The sequence below is a fragment of the Ammospiza nelsoni genome, chromosome 10 (genome assembly GCF_027579445.1).
Source record: "Ammospiza nelsoni isolate bAmmNel1 chromosome 10, bAmmNel1.pri, whole genome shotgun sequence".
Classification (NCBI taxonomy): Eukaryota; Metazoa; Chordata; class Aves; order Passeriformes; family Passerellidae; genus Ammospiza; species Ammospiza nelsoni.
Window position 1 is genome coordinate 10,458,697 of NC_080642.1, and position 19,129 is coordinate 10,477,825.

The following is a 19,129-nucleotide window of genomic DNA, read 5'->3' on the forward strand; positions in this document are numbered from 1 at the left end:
TGCTTTCCATGCTTGGGCTGGAAGTGTAATCATCCATAGGAATTCCACTGTAATTTCAGCATAAATCTCATGCTCACTCACTGTATGTTTATAGTCTTACTGGATATAAAGTTGAATTTTTCAGTGTCTGGTTCATTTTCACACCATCTGTCCCCAGCTTCCAGGCTACCAGTCTGAATTCAGGTGCGGTCGCTGTCATGCCTGCCTGCCCCATCCCTTCTCATTGCAGCTGCAAAAAAATCTGGCAGTGTAAATGTGTTCTGCTTCCAAGGCATGGATTTTCATTTTCTGTGTGCTGGCACAGATTAAAAGGAAATCCATTTTGAGTCAATCAGGTTGGTTATACATGGAGACCCAGAATTGGGTCCAACAAATACAAGACAAATCTGGACTGATTGGTTCATAACGGTGTCATCTTCCTTACCTGGAAAAAGATATGCATCTAATTTCCTTCTTAAGTGGTGTAGAGTATAATTATCTTAGGCACCTATAGGTGTAGAATTATATCTTGCCTTTACATGAAACGTAGGTGGTAAGACCTCTGAACTCTGCCTTGAAATCAAAGAGTCTTGGGCACTTGATTATGGTGAGATCAATGGATCTGCCTGTGTGCTTTGTTTCTTACAGGCTTGGGCAATAATGTTATTATGAAACAAACTGCTGTAGTTTGTAGAGTTAAAGACTGGGGCAGGCCATTCATTTTGTGTTCTTTATATTCCTTTATTTCAACATTTCTTAAAAATTAATTTAGATTGCCCCCAGATCTATTTGCTATAGAGTTTGGTTGGACCGACACATTTCTGGCTTAAAGAAACTTTCATGATCTGGTTTAATCAGAGAGTGGGTGGGACCACAGTTTCACTAACAAGCAAGGATCTTGCAGTGGCAAAAGATCTGATAATATGAGAAGATTAAGATGTTCTCATCAAACAAATATTGCCCTTATAGGTGGGGTTAGTATCAGTCCCAATTCTCTATCAATACCTTTCTGCGTTCTGTGGCTGCACCCTAATAACCAAAATGTCTTCTCTGTAAACACTGATAGTCATCAGAATTGATGATTATCACAGATCTGAGGTGTGAGCATGAATGGCTAACTGAATAGAAAATAGCCAGGGAGCATTTTCTGTGTTTCTGCCTTTGACTTTGTCCATAGCCATTTGGGTTCACTCTCTGATGTTTTAAACATGAAACTATGACCAAATAAACATAACATGTATTTAGTCATTAGCTGGGCAGGAAAGAGAGTGAAACTTTTTTCCTACCCTCTTCAGGCAAATGGCTGAAGCCCTGAAGCATGAGATCTGATTGCAGCAATTTTCTTAAAGCAGAACTGTGGCAGGAGTTGGTTGATGGACCAAAGCCCATTCCGTTTTCCTTTTTGCCCAAGAAAGTAGGCAGATAAACAAAGAAGATTCGCTGGCTCAAGGTCAGAAAGAACCTTGCCATTATACTGCCTAATGTCCTCCTCTCAGTTTCTCCCAGGAACATGATTGAATCATGACTTAAAAAAAAAAAAAGATCTAATCTTATCTTAAAAACTTCAAGCAATGGTGAGTCAACCACCTACCCTGATAAGCTGTTCTAGTGATTAATTTTCCTCACAGCTCGAAAATTGCTTCCTGAAGTGAAGTTTTAGTTTTGTTTACCACTTGTATTTATGAAGCTGCAAAGCTCAGATTTTGCAGACTAATATTGTATGACTAAGATTGCTCTGCTCTGTTCAAGAGGGTGGTACATCAAAGTTTCTTCATCCAAAAGGGATGCATAGCTGAAAGAGTGGGAACATAAAGTCTCTCAGGTCATCAATTTGGCTATCAGATCAGACCAATGTCAGACCAATGCCATGCCATTAGCTCTTAATTCAGCAGGAGATGAGAAAATGGAAAGGAGGCTTCAGAGCACTGAGAAGTTTTGCCAGTGTTATTCATATAAACAGTAGCATAATCAAAGGTGGAATAATCATGCATGATGCATGGTGGAGAAAACAAACAACCTTAGTCCTACTCTGGGCAAGTCATGTGTAATTACCAACCACACCTGATTGATCTTCTGTGTGCCACTGAAGTTCATCTCTGAGGTGATGTCCAGCCTTGGCATTCCTGATGTGCCAAAGAACTATGTCTTGGGCTGGACATCTCCTCAGCTCCCTAGCATGCTGTGCCCCATACAGTCTTCTAGGAGCATTTCTATCTAACAAAACACAGAATGCTAGGGCACTGCTTCATATGCTTAGGTACAGTTGATGCCTGAAGAGGCTGACCTGGAACAGAGGCTAGACAGAGTTAAAGGAATAAAGTAGGTGTTTATTAAAAAGCCTTCAAAGGATACACCTTGGGCAGTACCGCCCAAGATGGACCCAAGATGGATGCAAGATGGATGACCAGTCACAAGTTTTCACACTTTTATAAGTTTTGGTTCATTTACATATTGAGGTCAATTGTCCAATTAAAGCTTCAGGTTATGAAGTCCCATCCTCCCAGATTGCTCTCCTCAATTCACTGTTCTTTATACTTCTTGACAGCAGTGTCCTTGGTTCTCAGGCTGGGAAAGAATTTTTTTGTCTGTAAACTGTGAAGGGAACTTGCTAACACTTAATATAAAGTTCAGAGTCACACACTAGGGCAGCACAGAATCGAAAAAATATGCAAGCTGAAACTTAAGGCATTAGTGAAAGAGGTAGGCTGCCCTCATCTTCCTAGCTTTGCTCCAACCCAGGCTCCTCCCTGGGTCTCTGGAGTCACAGTGGATGAAGCTCTCTGATATGGCAGTGCAGGCCGGGAGTTTTGTACTAATTCTGGCTATGTCAGAACTAAATACTCATCTCTACTTGAGCTGTCAGCCAGTGCCTTCAGTAACTTCATGCTCATGTGGAAAGAGCAAATTAAGTGTGGGAGGGAAAAAGAATCTTTCAACTTTGGTTAACTGTCTCAACCAATATCTCTGCCCTTGTTCTTTAGTTGTTTTGCATGGTAGTGTGGACTGTACAGGATTCATATGGCACATTGATCAAGTAATCCGAAAAAGGACAAATGGGCAGAGACATTGACTCTGATTTGCATTAAATATCTTATGCCTGAGGTCTAAATGCCATGGTAATTGTAGCATACCAGATAGCTGTCAGCTAATCACTTTTATTAGTTTGAATTTAGAAAACTGGATTTCAGCATATTAAAAGTTGGTTAAGAGCAGATAGGTTTTGAATTGAAGAATCTAATTAACCTTGCTAGAAAGCTGCAAGGCGTTATATTAAGTCATGAAAATAATTTGTTGGAATAATTACATTTGAACTGTCAGGCTAGAGAAAGGTCATTTTACTTGGTCTGCCCACACTCTGGGATCTTCTGTGTAACCAACTTCCTTCTGCAAGTTCATTCACTGTATCTCTGGTTTTCAATCAAGCCATCTTGGTTCTGTAGTCAGCAGAATCTGCCCAGAAGTGGGCAGGGTGAAGGTTCCTTGGGAAGGAAGAAGAGTAGTAGTCACTCAAGTTGTCTCTTTGCTGTGGAAATTCTGTCTGGCAGACCCAGTGAGCTGAGCTGAGGAGATGGGCAGCCAGCACTTCCATCCAGCCTGTGCTTACTGCACCTCTCTGCAGCTTCCCAGGTGAAAACCACTGAAAGTGATTTCAGAGTTGGGGGAACGGTTCTAGGCAGGGGTTGCTCACCCAAGCACTCACAGCTGGCAGCAGGGCATGGATCACACTGTCCGCCTGAGAGTGTGGTGGGAGCCAGGAGCAGCATGCTGGAGATGCTTGGAAGCAGCCAGATCACAGCTGGCAGCTTTGTCTTTCCAGGGCTTACTACAGCAGTACAACCAGTTGCTGGGAAATCCTCTAGCTGCCATTGGCAAGGCAATGCTTAAGTATGGAAATATCACTAGGCATAAGAATTTTTTTAAATTCTTATGAATTTTTAGAAGTTAAACGTGTATGTTGGGTATTCTGCCTAACTTTTGTTAAGACCAAACTACTATAATAGGTCTAAGCACCCTAATCCTTGGTGTATGTCCCCTCCAACCCCCTTGCAGATTCTGGAGTAACTTGTGGAGTGACTACTCCTGGGAAGTCCTTGGCATATCAGCAAATTAAAGTCTTTTGAATCTAAGCTGCTCTTCCTTCTTTACTGATGATTAAGTTGCTGATCTGTGGTAGTTGGCTGTCTTTAATCAAATCCCTTTTTATTAGAAAGGACTCCCAAATGTCTTATGCTCTGTGCAGTAGGGATAGTTTCTCCCTATCACAGCCCTCCCTGTTGATAAATGTGCTATTATAGACAAGCATGTCTGATTTGTTTGGAAAAAATAATACCTGGTGGAGTGGAAATTGGGTAAGGTTGAAGGAGGAGAAATGGATACTTATAGGAGATTAAAATGAGACTATCAAAATTGTTTGTTGGCCACCATGGGAAATTACAGCCCTTGATTCTGCATTTTAAAAACCCAACCAAATACATGCACACACAGATCACAACTGTTCTGGACCACTGTTTCAAGTTTTATAGCAAGAAATTGCTTCTGGCAGCTTATCAGTCTCTATCACCATGCAGACAGTGCTGATTAAGACTGGAAAAGTGCCATTGGGGCCCCTCATCTCCTGTTGCCTTCGGGACTATGTCCCAGCTGAGTCACTCCCCACAGCAGTTTGCCTGACTGGTGGGAAGAAACTCTCACTGGTATTTTACCATAAATGCTCAGAGCTACCAAAGGAACCACCAGTTTCACGTATTGGATAATGTAGCAGTCTCCTTTTGTAGTTCCAGCATGCTGTAGGGATGCATGGGGAGAAGAGAGATGCCAAAATCACCCTGTGGGAAATATTCAGTTTGTGCAGTAAAGGAATCATGATTTAAGTTTGAGCTGATAATTCAGGAGATATAGGTTTTTATGTGCATTTTCTGTGTACCCTGGCTTTGACAATGGGAGAGATGGTACAGAATTGGGTTGAAGAACAAGGCCAAGAAACAGGAGGCTTGACTGTCTTTTCTGCTTCTCATCTTGACATCTTGACCTGTGGCAGATTGTTTTACTTTTCAAACTTAATTTTTTCCTTTTTCACTGAATTTTCTGGAGATGATTAGCAGCAGCAGTCATATGTGCATCCCCCAATGAGAAGCCTTCATCTCCAATGGTTCTTTGAGATGTCATTTTACAGTTAAAATTAAAGAATGATAAGTGACGCCAGTATTGAATCTGCCAAGGCTCTGCCAACCTTTCCCATCACTGGCCTTGCATCTCTATTTGGTTTCCATTCATAAGCTAAAATTCCTTCAATAGGACAAGAGACCTGGTATCCAAACAGTGTTGAATGTGTTCCCTAATTTTACTTCTTGAGGACCAGGACATGGGTTAGGAGGTAGCAGTCCAAGTCAGGTATGGGAGCGAGTGTGGTGGAGTTGTAGGAGGTTCAGCTGAGGAGACACACTGGATGGTCCAGGTATGACTTCCTTTGGTTCATGCTGTCTTTGTTTCCTTTGGCATGGCTCTGAGCACTGTACAGTTCTAGAGGCTCTAAATTGAACATGGTCCAATTGTCTAAACTGAACTGCATTTCAGTCTTGTTCAGGCATATCAGCAGCCTCTAAAAGGCAGAAGTAGCCACTTGGTTTCATCTGAAGTTTTACCAGAAAAAGAAACTGAAAGTTGTCATATCTTGCCCGTACTCTTAGATCTGTTCTGAAAAGGTTATCATTAAAAGAAGCATATTATTATTACAAGAGCATAATTACACTGTAATTTTGCCATGTAATGTGATGTGTCTTTTGTCTAAAGGCAGGGGTTCTGCTGCAAGATGGTGTCTGTCCTCATTTGAACAACATCTGGGTCAGAAAATAGTAGGTTAGACTTTCAACAACTGATGAGCTGACAGTCATTTTCTGTTACGTAACCGCTCACAAAAGCAGGAAGAACAGACATATAACGGGGACCCTTTTCTCCATTGTCATTCAAGTAATTTTTTTTATGTTCAAGCCATATTCCAGCGTTTGCACACAGGCTACAAAGCCTGGGAGCAACCTCTGCTCAGGGAGGTCACAGTGCAGCACCATCAACATCCAGCGGCCCTGCTGTGGCCTGCCGCAAAGGGAGCCACCCTCCCTCTGCTCCCCAGGGGCTTTAATTATCTTGGTGAATGGCTTTCAGAGCCTGTTTCTTCAGTCTCACTTCTGTCAATACTTGCCACCCTCGTCTAGCTTCTTCTCAGGGAGTCCTCTGCCTGCCGGCATCCTTGCACAGCGAGGTAGAGCAAATTTATAAAGGTAATCTCAATGCAACCTAGATGGTGAATTTTAGCCCACAACTGCAAAGTAAGAAGAGAAAAAGAGTAAGCCAGTGAGTGGTTGGAGAGCAAAATATACCACATCTACATACACTTACCTCCAGCCATGAGCAAGGCAAGAGGCTGTGAGCTGGTCAAAGTTGCTTCTCAAGCATTTGAAAGACTGGAAATGGATGCAAAAGTTTGAGTCTTCCTGATGTTGATCCTATCCACATCTTACTCTGTATTAGTTCTGGGAAACATGCTTTATGAAGCTAAGCACCTAGATATTTTTATGCCAGGTATATTAGCCTTATAAAGGCTTGAATGCACATCTTTTAAATGAAGATCCAGCAGATGTAGCAGTCAGGAATCAGAGAAGGTTGCACTTCTGTAAGTCCTGAGCACCTGGTACCCACATGAGCCAGGAGACAAGAGACTTACCTTCTGTTTTCCTCTTTTTATCCACACAAGACTTTGCATCATGAGTGTTTCTGAAGCACAGTCTCTTTAGACACCACCACTTCTTCACAGATGGGATCTAAATCTTGCATTAAAACCACAGTTACCCTTTATTACTGTAGGTCATAAAATCCCAGCTGGAACAGGTAGCAAGCAGCATGACTTTTTCTGTTTTTAATTCCCTAGTTTAGCTTGAATTGCTGACAGTCAACATAGACATATTCTTACTTTGAAACAGAACTGATTTTTGATGCAGAGGTTATTTCATGGAGAATAAGTTCAGAATTCTGGAGTAGCACTGAATCAAAGGGATTCCCTTGATCACCTGTATGCTGTGAAAGAGAGTTGGGTTTCAGGCCATGAATGAAATTAGGTTTGTCCTGAAAGTTAGTAAATAAAAACTGATAATTTCCTGCTGTCTTCTGAGAAGAATGAAATGTGATAATGAAATTCAGAGATGTGTCTTTCTAAAGTACAGCTGTATTCTACATGATTCTTCAGCATGTTTAAAAATTAACATAGCCATGAAAAAAAAAATTCACGAGGTTGGTGGATACTTCTTTCATTGTGAGAGGGCCCTTAGTATGCTAGGACTTGTACAGATGGATAGGAAAGCTCATCTTTCAGAAAAACCTTTGAACAGTGATGAGGCTATTAGCCAACCTCCCTATTTAACAGTCCTGCATGGAAATAAACCAAATATTTCTACCTTAATTTGACAATTCAAAGACAATCCAGCTTATTCATTATAAACTTACAAAGTCAAGTAAAGTCTCTGTGGACTGAAAGGGCTGAAAATTTGATAGTGAGCCATCAAGTCTTCAGCTGCAGTTCATTAGTCTGTAGCTGGCTCAGATCATTAAGCAAAAGCAGGACCTACCTGTTGGCTGTTTCCTCCTCCACATGAAATGAACTGGCTGGTCTCTGGGGGTTCTCTCTGGGGATGTCATCACCTGATTAAACTTGTGGCACCTGGAGGCCCCCTTGTTGGGGATCTCCTTGGTGAGGCCGGGAGCAGGAGATGGACTGTTAGTCTAGGACATACAGGATGGAGAAGGTTGGTTCTCCTGTTTTATGGAGATGAGTGATACCAGGAGTTTCCTCCATCTGGGATATCATAAACTCTAAATTCTCACAGTTATTTTGAGAGGGGATGTGTGTATGTGTGTGTTTATGAATGAGTGAGAATGTTTTTCTGGACTGTAATATGATAGGAATAATTTTCACTTCAGATAGGGCTTTGGAGTGTTTAAAGCCTCAAGACATTCTTTTGTCATGACTTGTAGCTAAGTTGTCAAATGAGGCATAGGCATTCAGTTTTGGACCTGGAGTTAGAAACCCTTCCAGCAATGCACTCTTGGATAAATCTTTGTCCCAGTAACATGAAAATAGTTTAATTTCTTTGTTTCAAGTTAGTTGTCTACATGACCTGACAGAAAGGAGCCCTTTCTTTGCTTTTTAAAACTGAACAGCTCACCTGTTCTTTGAAGCTCTGTGGACTAAATTTGCAGTTTGCTCCCATGTTCCACTATGGCTCATTGTGCTGCAGTGGCATCCAAGGCTGTGGTCACACTGTAATATGTGCAAATTAGACATGGAGTAGGAACAGGGTGCATCCCTCAGAGTTCTGAATCTGAAAATATGTCAAGGGCCAGGAAATTACTGTCCCTAATTTACAAGCGAGGGGCTCACTGGAAGAGTTAAGATGACTCACCCAGAGTCATGCTGAGATCCAGTAGTGAAGTGAGAATTGAGCCTAGAATTCCTTCAAGTTCCATGCCTTACCCAAAACTGTGCCGCACTCTTTATTTTATGTGAAAATCAACCAAAATGGACTTGTGAGCCTTGTCTGATAAGAAATCACAGCCAGTCTGAAGGTTCTTCCCAGCATGCTGAGCAGAAACCCTATTTTCCAGGGTTAGTAACAAGGCTATGAAAACAAGAAAGGAGGGAAAATGTGCTCCAGGATCACACTTGATCATTTTAACTGCTGTTAATGTAATGTACCCACTAATGTTAGCACACTTCAGCATTTAGGTAGTTCAAGGCTATTAGGAAAATTGATAATTCACCATAGTAATCTGTTACTTTCCACTCTAGCAATCACTGTTCCACGGAAGTGGGGCACAGTGTGGCATTTGTTATTTCTTCTCATGGCATTTGTCTCATGCTGTCTTTTTTTTGATAGGGTGGTTTGTCTTTTGCTGGTAGCTTTTGGGGGTATTTTAGTGTCATTAACTCAAAATGAGTTATTTCTAGTGGGGCAAAAGGACAGATTTTATCTGAGAGTGAAATATGTTAAAAAGAAGAATTAAACAGGACTGTCTCATTTGCTGAGTGTTCTCCAGCCTCTTCTCTTCTGATGGAAATGCATCAAAACTGTTTGGTTTTTTATAAGAAATTGCTTTGACTCAGATTCAGTGAGATGAATCATAACCCACTTTCTCATCTGACATGTGAAAAAAAAAATTCCAACTCTGCTGTCAATGTCAGCATAATCAATACAGAATGATTCTCAGTGGTGCAAAGAGGTAGGGGAGGATTAAAAGAATCAAAAGTAGCCAAACTTTCCTGCTGGTTTTAGTAAGCTGCACTGTTTTCATGCTTCCAAATGCACCTTGCTGTTCACCATGTCATGTCATGAACACATGTTTTCATGTCTCTGGCTACAAGCCAAGGTCACAACTGCTGCTCTAGGGTCAGGAGACTGTCATCTCAAACTGGCAGGGAGATCACAAGAAGCCAGCCCTGGCAGACATTTGGGATGCTACAAGCAGCCAAGAGTAAACCTGTTTTGATTTGTGAAACCTGCAGTTGAGATGTCTCCTGCCTGAACTGTGACAGCACAGATTGTGTCAGCTGAGCAGGAGAGAGTGGCAAAGCACCGTGCCTGTCCCATGGCCCTGTGTCAGCCAGCCCCATTGAAGGGAACAGGCAATGTCAATAGCAATGGGATCACTGTGGGTGCAGAGTGGAGCTGGGAGACTGCACCTGATACCTTGTCACCAGCTTTCATTTAGCAACTTGCTCATTTGCCTTTTTTTTTCTTTTTTTTCCTTGTGTGTCTGCCAAGACATGCACAGAGATGTTGAAATAATTACTTCTCTAAGTGTGAGCTAAGAGCCAAACCTCTGAAAAACTGTGTTCACAGCACCAGGGTCAAAAGGGGACAGCGCAGGTAGTGACATGAGTTCTGACAGTTGACAAATGCATCTCCCCATTGAACACAAGTGGTTAAGTAAAACACTTTGACAATAGCAGACCCCTTTGTTGAGAGTTTAGAGATATGGGTACAACCATCTTCCACAGCCTAAGGTACTGTCCACTGCTAAGGACAGACAGCTGGATGTGGGATGTGAATTATTTTGTTTTGTAGATTCTTTCAAATCACTATCCCAGCCATGCTAAGTTGTCTGTTTAAAGCTGTGAATCGGGCTGTGTTCAGTTAGCAGCAGTGTTGGACTTTAATATACAATTTCCTCAACAAATTCTGGTTCCAGACAATATCTTGAGAGGTTAATAACTTACTATCTGCTCAGTACATGTTCTGATTCTGTCTGTACTGTCAGGGGCAGGCTGGGCAGGTAATGTGCTGCATTCTTTGTGAGTGCAGGTTGAAAGAAGGGGGGTTTTTGTGGGGGTTTTAGTTGCTTTTGTTGTCATTTAAAATTACACTTGGAAAAAACCCCAGCTTTTCAAATGTCTCTATTTCCTCACTATGTGCTTGCTGTGAAAGACAAGTGAATTCAGCATGTGACTGTCAAAAAAACTGCAGAAAGCCTGAAGCCTTTTACCTTGAGTTTTCACTTGTGTTGATGAATGGCTGGGACATGACAATATTGACTTTCTACTCTTTTTAGTGCAGAGTTTGTGATCACATGAGCTAAGGAATTGTGTCTGGCTGAGCTGGAGGGAGACATTTAGAAAGGACTCTAATGTGGGTCCTTTATGCTGTGCAGAAGACTGTCATATGAAGCCAGCTCTTCTGGACAGGAAAGTCCTAGCGAACGTCACTGCCAACGTGGAGCTAATTCTGGGCATGTGTTCTTGTTGTCATCTCCACGAGCTGTGCAGCTGCTTCTCATTTCTGTCCCGTGGCTGGAATGAGTGAGAATCTTAAAATGTATAAATAAATATGTGTGTGTGTACACACATATATATAGGGCAGGATACTACCTGGAGTCTGATTCTAATGGCCTTCCTTTCTTTCCCATTCTCCATCTTGACATCTCACATCAAACTGATCCAGTTTTTGATGCCTACATGGGTCATGTGAAGTGTGATTCTCTCCACACTGGCAAATCTGATGTGTGTTGTTTAGAGGAGGGAGGAAGGTAAGGTGGAAGAACAGGACTGGGGAAGGTATGGCTACAATAAGAGTGGATGTTTGAGTGGGACATTTTAAAATACTCCATCTTTTATCTGTACATGCCTAAAACCATTGCCTTCTTCTAAAGATAAAATGGCAAAGCACAGGGTTCAGTGTGCTGTGCTTGTGTAGTTCCATTAGGCCACTACTAATGGATGCTAAGACCACTATAACTTAATATTCTGTGTATACTCAATTTCCATGCATGGCAACAAAAAGAGGAGGGGAGTGAAAAACGGAGCTTGCCCATGGTCAGATTTATTTCTGCTGTTTCTTCACAGGCAGAATTCAGAAAGTGAAGGAAGTGGAGAATGTGCACTGCAGATGTGCACAGCTGCTGCATTGCCATCTCCATGGCATCCCTCTGTCAGAAAGGTGGCTGAGGAGAGCCACAAGGTCTGTGTCAGTTACATGGCCAGCTCCTAGTGAAAGCTTGTTATTTGAACCCTTTCAGTCTCTTTCTGCCCTGCTGTCTCTAAACTGAGTGAGGAATAGAAGCTGTTCTGTTCACTCACACAGGGAAGAGTCACATACTTTCTTGAGGGCTTAGGCAGAAAACCACACCGATAATGCACATTTTAGGAGCTTCAGCAGGAGGGTCAAAGACAGGCTTTGGAAAAGAGGCCACCCCAGACTTAGGCCAGAGGGACATTGCTGCTCTGGGGTTGGAGATCTGTGCCCTGTAAAGGTGAGTAAAGGATTTTTGTTTATAAGGCCCATTGATTCAAGTGTGTCTTGGTCTTTTAAACAAAAACAATGCTTCACAGAAAGCCAATTAGTCTTAGGATCTCAGTGGGTTTTCTGTTATTTCTTTGCTCTGATTACAGCAGGACAATGGGTGAGGAGCAATAACTAAGCTGTTTCAAGTCTACAGACTCTGCTTCCTTCTATTTTGTACAAGGTGTGCACACACAGTCTTCCTGTCTGTCTACTGCCTTTGTGGCACAACTTTCAGGGAAGAACAGGTGGGTGACCTGTGGCCTTGAGTCCCATGTAAGTGACAGAAGTCATGGTACTATGAGTAACACCTGTTAGGTAGCAAGTAGGAATGGTGTGCATCCAGCAAATGTCTGATTACAAGAGCCGTTCTGGCCTAGGGAAATTGCAGAACAATTTGTTCAGAAGAACAAACATTTCACAGGATGGTGTTTCTAGAGCATGGTCTAATTGTGGCATATTGTGGCTCACATCTCAGTAGGTTGAGAAGATGATGCTGCAACTGACATCAGCTTGGCTAGAGTAAAATCAGTCTGGCTGAATAAATCCTGTGTAAACTCTTAGGACATCAGTGTGTGCAGTAGCTTCATTCTTGTGCTCTTGGGACAGGGGAGAACAGAACAATATACAGCACAAATAAGACTGAACAATGAGATATTAATATTGTTTCCCCATGGCAATTTACTAATTTCGTGTCGCTCTTAGTTGGGAATATTGCATGACCCTTAATACCTCAGACAGGGCTCATTTGCATGAATAGGAGCTCATAAAACTTTAGTCTGTGATTTCCAAAATGCCAGTCTCTCTCTTTTTTGCTATGGTGGGGCTCCTTTGACTTTCTCATGAAGCAACACTGAACTCAGACTGTGTTGTAGGTGTTCTGATGTTTGGATGTGGATCTGAAGCTTATCACAAACTCTTCTGGAGTCATCTGGTCTAGAACATGGTTGTAGACTTCCTACAAGCTACATAATGCATTTTCTTTTGTAGGTCCTCATCTGTGCAGGGATGCTTAGAACAATGGAAAACAATGAAAACAATTTCTGAAATGTTTGAAGTCCCAAAAGGCTCTTTTTTGAAGGCTTTTGTAAGTTGTAGCTTTCCACTGGGACAAAAGTCTCCCACACTTTTTCCTATGCTGGGGTGGAAATAATAGCTTCTCTGACTTACCCATTACATCTGACTTAGTCAACGTAATAAAGCTGCATTGTATTATGTGAAAGTGGAAACCAACTGACTTAGACCAGTGTTGGCTTTCTGGGCTTGGTCATACAAATTCAAAAGACATCGACTAAGACATCAGCTAAAATCAGGCTTGGTATAAACTGTCCCTACATTTATGTCAGATCTAAATTTGGAGGTCTAGTGGATTTCAAATTATTCCATTATCACATGTAAACAAGTCCATCAGTTTTCCCTACTGTCACACCAAAGAGTTTAATGAGGATTAGATACCCTTACTGGTTTCACAGTGAACTCCCATGAATGTAGGAATACCAGCACCCTGAAAGTTCAGAGCACGGTGATTTGCCAACTTTGCTCATACAGAGTTGCCGTCACCGGTACGGCATGTTCAGGACGTTTTCCAGCACCAAGTTTTTGGCAAACACTTACAGTCCCTGATGATGATGATGGCCTTTTCTGCTCAAGGGCATTGGGCTGGCAGAACTCATCATGAGCTCTGGATATCAAATCAGTCCTTTCCGATTGGTTCAGCCATGGGAGGGATGAGGAAAAAGTTTTACGGTTTCAGTTTCCTTTGGCACAAAATTTTCAGGTCATGAATTGTGTGAATAATTCAGGAGACAGGGATTGGTGCCCTTAGCATGGAAGCCAATTCAGGAAGACTCTTCCATCTTAGTAGTACTAAGATGAGTGATGATTGATGAATAGTACTTTGAGCACGCCTTTGTAGATGCCGGTCAACATCAGAGCCTCCTCACAGAGATCTTAAGGTGAAATGTCAGGACAGTCTTTAATCATGATAAATGGATCAGTACCCACAATTCCCTTGTCTCCTACTGTTAGTCAACAGGCCCTAGGGTCAAAGCCACCACTGCAAACAGGTCAGACTTAATGCCACTAAAGAGCTTGGTTTTATGGTGTGAGGTTTTTTTTTAGCTTATTATTTTTTAAGCCTTGCTAATTTTGAGTCAAAAGCTGTAGGATGTGTGAGAGTGACACATGCAATTGTGCAGATGGATTTCCACATATTTTCTTTAAATAAAATAATAATTGTTATAAATATGTATCTCATATTTTGCACTAATTCACTTGTAGTGGAGGCCAAGCAGGAAAACTTTGATATCCTTATGTATCAAGCTTTGAGAATGTGGCAATCAGGTGAGCATAATGATCTGTGGATACTTGATATGACTGCTCCATCATGGACTCCAGATGAAGCATGTGCCACTGGGAGGTTATTCTCAAATTAGAGAGTTATCAGTATTTCCATCTACCCTGATCTACCCTGGCCAGTAAAAGCAGGTCCCATGACCCAAAGGAGGAGCAGAATTATAGTTATTGCTTAATCATATCAGTCTAGTAAATACGGTGTCAAGTGTCAGCAACATCAAATAACATTGTAAAAGGACTTTTGCTTTCAATACTAATGTCACATTTTAATATTATGTGTGGGCATTCTAAGTAGGAACAAATATTGAATATCTCCTGCAGAATCAGAGTGCTTCTCCTTCCCAGGTTGTAAAGTTCCTGTTTCTTGTCCAAGAGAGTAAACAAATATTGGACCTTGTACCTGGTTGGAAAGGTCTCCAATTTTGGGATGAAGAAGGAAACCTCTGTCTAGTAGGTTGCTTTAATAAAAAAAATTAAAAAAAACCAAAAAACAACCAACATTACTTGATTCCAGCTACTGAGAAATTTGGAGCAATGGAATTCATTGCAAGGAACTGTGGATGCTCAGCATATAGGTGAGGTGGTTTCCAGTGCCTGAGGGATGTGATTTATGGCAGGGTTGCTGTCAACACACAGACAGCACATGTTTCAATACAGCAAGGAAGCTTTGGGCTGGTGCCGGATTGTGAAAGGCAGGGTTTTTGAAAAACCTGAAATAAATGAGGTGCTGGTTGAAATTTGGTGTGACATCTTCTAATGCAGCCAGGCACCTTTGAAAACCTCAGACCTTAATATTGCTGGGCCTATGAGAGCTGCCATTTGTTCAGGACACTACTCTTTGTCTGATCCAGCCTTTCTTCACTTCTTTTTTTCTTTTTTTTTTCTTTCACTTTTGGCAGTGGGGAGATAGGTTCTCTCCCGTGTTTTGGATTTTGTCAGATGTTTTTCCTCAGGCAAGCATGCAGGAGGCATGCCAGGATGGTAGGCCAGAGCCAATGGCATAGGAAGCATCTCTGACTCAAAACCTTGCCATTACTCAGGCAATTTCATCTTCACCACTGAACAGAGCCTTTGGTAAAAATCAATGCATTCCACCACCTTCCCAGTGATGCCATGAAGCAGAGACAAGCTGTGGAATACCAGTTGGAGCACAGTCAATTCACAGAAGAGTGAATTGAGTCATTCATGCCCAGCCATGGATGTGAGTTTTGGCTGGGCTTGAGTCTGTTTAACACACTGATGGTGCCTATCCTAGGCTTATGAAATAGACTGGCTGGGCAAGGGGACAGAAGTGGTTTGAAGTGCCTTTGTACAACATGGATGCAGTTGGAGATGAAAGTCTTTGGGACAGGGGACATTATTTGCTCTGTGTTTGTCCTGCACGTAACATTACAGAACTGCACCCCATTGCTTGGGCTCCCTGAGCCTGCTTTCCTGCTGGAAATGGCAAACCCAACCACAGTCCTTTGGGAACGTGGTAAAAGACAACTCATATTTTGACCTAGATGTAAAGGCTGCTGTCTGTATCAGTGTGAGTCTTAGCTGGTCCCTTCTGACTGCACTCTCGGTTCAGCTGTGACAGAAAGCTGAGAGCTCAGGAGAATTTGATCTATGTTTAAGGTGTATTTGCACTGAGCAGCAGCATGAGCCTGTGGACAGCCTGCCACTGATCCTCCCCAGCTGGAGGAAGGGCTGGGAGAGGCTGCATGAAGCATTGCACAGTGAGCACCAAGCCTGTGAGGAGAGCAGCTCCTCTGGCCTCCAGCTCTGCTCTGTGTTACAGCCATCACTTACGGACAGGATCCGGTGCAGCAGCCCCTGCACTCACCCTCCCCTGCTCTAGCAGCAAGGCTGCTCTCCTGAGCCAGGGAGGGAGCAGGCTGGGACAGCATGCTGGGAGAGACACCTTCCAAAGGACCCAGATGGGCCAGGCAGAGCTGCCCCACGTAGCTGCTGTCCGAGGCTGCTGCCACTGGCACCCCTGTAATGACCAGGTATTTTTTTGTGGCCTTCCAAAACAGGATCCTGAAATTTGGTGCAGCATGACAGAACAAGCTCAGTGGGTCACGGGATAGCTCAGGAAATGCCCCCCTGCCAGTGGCCCCTGATGAGGGTGGGAGGAAGAGTGATTCCAGCCTGGTATCCTGCCTTCCTTTTCCTACAGGAGATTTATACAAGCATGGTTGGCTCACTCTGTGTGCCATCATGTAATTGGTGATTTCACTGTCCAGGGTTTATCATGCAATATGGCTTTGCAAGTGCAAAGGGAGTGGCTCAGTGTTGGGATCACCAAAATTTGTCCGATCTACAGCTCAGCCAGCAACTGTTCCCCTTTGCTGTGTTTTCCCATTCCTAGGAGGGGTAAACACCCACAAAATCAGCTTTGGGATGAATTGCCCACAGAGAGGTTTCCTGACAGCCCTGTTAGGACTTGGCTGGTGGCCTCACCTTCACCAGAGCTTTAGCAGAGAGCTGCTGAGGTTGTTCCCTGGATGCCATATAGTGGTAACATCTCACTAAAAAATAAGATTTCGGCATTAGTGATGTGTTCCAAGGAAAAGAGTAATTTTTGGTTTAGAAAGTCTTAATTTTCCTGTGAAAGTAGAATAAAATAAGAGGTTTCTCAGCTTTTGAAAAAATGGAAAAGGCCCACTTTCTTACAGCCTTTATAATTTTTGCCTTTTTTTTTAAAAGATGTTTTTATGTGTGTTACTTTTTGAACTTACTACATGCAATCAGAGAGGAGTAATGGCACAGGAATGTGGGGGACTTCTTTGAAAGCATGCGTTTTAAATTTTATTTTTTTTTACCAAATGAAATTTTTGCACTCCTGAGTTAAGCATTTGTTGACTGGGTTGGTTTTTTGTGGTTTTTTTTTTTGGTTTTTTTTTTTTTTTTTTTTTTTTTTGGTACAAATTGTTTTTTTGAAAGTCTTGCCTCCAAACACGAATAATTATGAAATGTTACTTCTTTCAATCCAACTCTACACCTGCAGCATAAAGTGGCTTCTTCCCCATAGCCATGCCCGGCTCAGGCCGTGCTGGGAGCGGTGGGGAGGGAAGCAGGGAGTGCCCGGCACACAGCGGGGCCGTGTTTGCTGCCGGAGAGCCCGGGAGAGGCAGGGCTGGAGCAGGGATTGCTGCGGCTGCCAGGGACACCCCCGTGCCTGCGCTGACAGCTCCTGCTCTGCTTCCCGAGCCCGTGCACAGCCGCGGCCTCTGTCATCTGGCCGCTTTCATCGGCATTAAAGGAAACATTTCTAAAGGAAATAGAGTACATTTTACTCTCTCCCTTGCATTTCCTTGATCGATTAGCAAAGGGAGGAATGTTTCCTCTCTCCCACTCTTTTTCTCACCCTTTTTTTTTTCTTTTTTCTTTTTTTTTTTTTGTCTCCAGATGTAAGCGGGGTTCTATTTCAAGCCGTTCGCACATGGTAAAACACGTGCCAAAAAGTTGACACAATGTAACAACAACAACAGGAGGAAAAAAAGAAAAAAGGCAAAGCGTGCTGCAAAAAAGGTGTCTAGGACCTTAAATATTGTAGAGCATCACTGACCCCCACTGGGCTGGCACACTCACTGCACATCATCCAGCCTGGGACTCACCGGTGTGTGGGGCTCAGGGACACACCAGCCTGCCGGGGGGCATCGTGCAGTCCGTCCTTACAGCTGGTGTCAGCCTGTCTGCTTTCCTTATGGCCATCATGAACGGAGTAAAAAGGCATTGGCTTGGCTTGCTGCGAGGGGCATTGTGGTTGGATGGCAGAAAGGCTCACTGGTGGTATGGTTAGGTACCCACTGAGATTTTTTGACCAAGTGCTTTGTGAAATCTCTGTTGCTGAAGGTTTTTAGGAGCAGGTTAAACAAATATCTATCAAGAATGCTGTAGAGAGAGTTGGTGCTGCCTTCAAAGCACTAAGATCATTTCCAGGTCTTCTCAAGATCCTGTTCAACCTGAATTTTTATATTTTTTGGGGAAAATCAGGAGTGGTCCTCTCCATTTTGTGGCAGTAGTACATTGTGGCTGCTATAATTTCAAGAGGTACCTGTCATTGTAATCTGGTTTATATCAGAAACAAACTAAACTGTCTCTTGTGTCCCAGGATGTTGAGGAGAGGAGGATATAGATGGCTAAAGGATCACCACCACAGATGTTTAAGGAAGCAGAGTCTTTCCTTCTCTGTAAATAAACAGAGGACAGTAGCAGATGCACAGAACTCTGTGTGCTCAGTTGGTATGTGGCTCAGCCAGACTGCCAGAAAGTGATGCCATGGTCCACACAAGGAGCGAATTCCTCCTCCTGGGGAAGGGATTTTAGCAAGACTGGTACTGGGAGCTCCCTCTGAAAGGGAGTTTTTATGCCACAGGCCTTCTTAGCATCAGTTTTTTTCAGAGATGGCCTTATGGTTAAAGAAACCAGACTGTGATTGAGAAAATATGGTTTCAGTTCCTGGCTCCATCATAAACTTCTTGTGTGACCCTTGGAGGGATATTTAACCGGTGTGGGTCTCAAGTTCCCTGCCTGCATGTTGGGTGTCCTAACAGTCCCCTGCCTTTCCTGGGGTGTTGGAAAGTCCTGGAGATCAGCTGGGACAGTAATGTTGTGATGAGCAGCATGAAGAAATGTTTGAGAAGGTAAAGTGTTGGCAGAGTGAGCCTGCACAGTTGCAGTGCATTTGCTCTGTGGTGTGGAATGGGACCTCTGGGGCACACTGAGAATGTGTCAGGTTTTTACAGCCAAGCAAAGTGAGAATATGAAGTTGTATTGTGGTCGGAAGAAAGGGATGCAAACAACACGAGAGTGCAGCTACTGCACAGTGCTGTACAGTACAAATGACAAGTAGGTCACTGCAGGGACCTGTACATCTGGAGTACAAGTGGAACACAGTTAAAGCAGAATAACCAGGACACAGTAATTAAATCATGGCCTTGGATTTAATTTATGAAGTGTTTCAGGCACACATTGTAGCATGA

At 42.9% G+C, this 19,129-nt stretch overlaps 1 protein-coding gene across 2 annotated transcripts in view; it reads left to right on the forward strand.

The window, feature by feature from the left end:
• LPP (LIM domain containing preferred translocation partner in lipoma) overlaps positions 1-19,129 on the forward strand; it is a 317,335-nt gene that overhangs the window by 247,915 nt on the left and 50,291 nt on the right. The gene's annotated exons all lie outside the window — the stretch shown is intronic.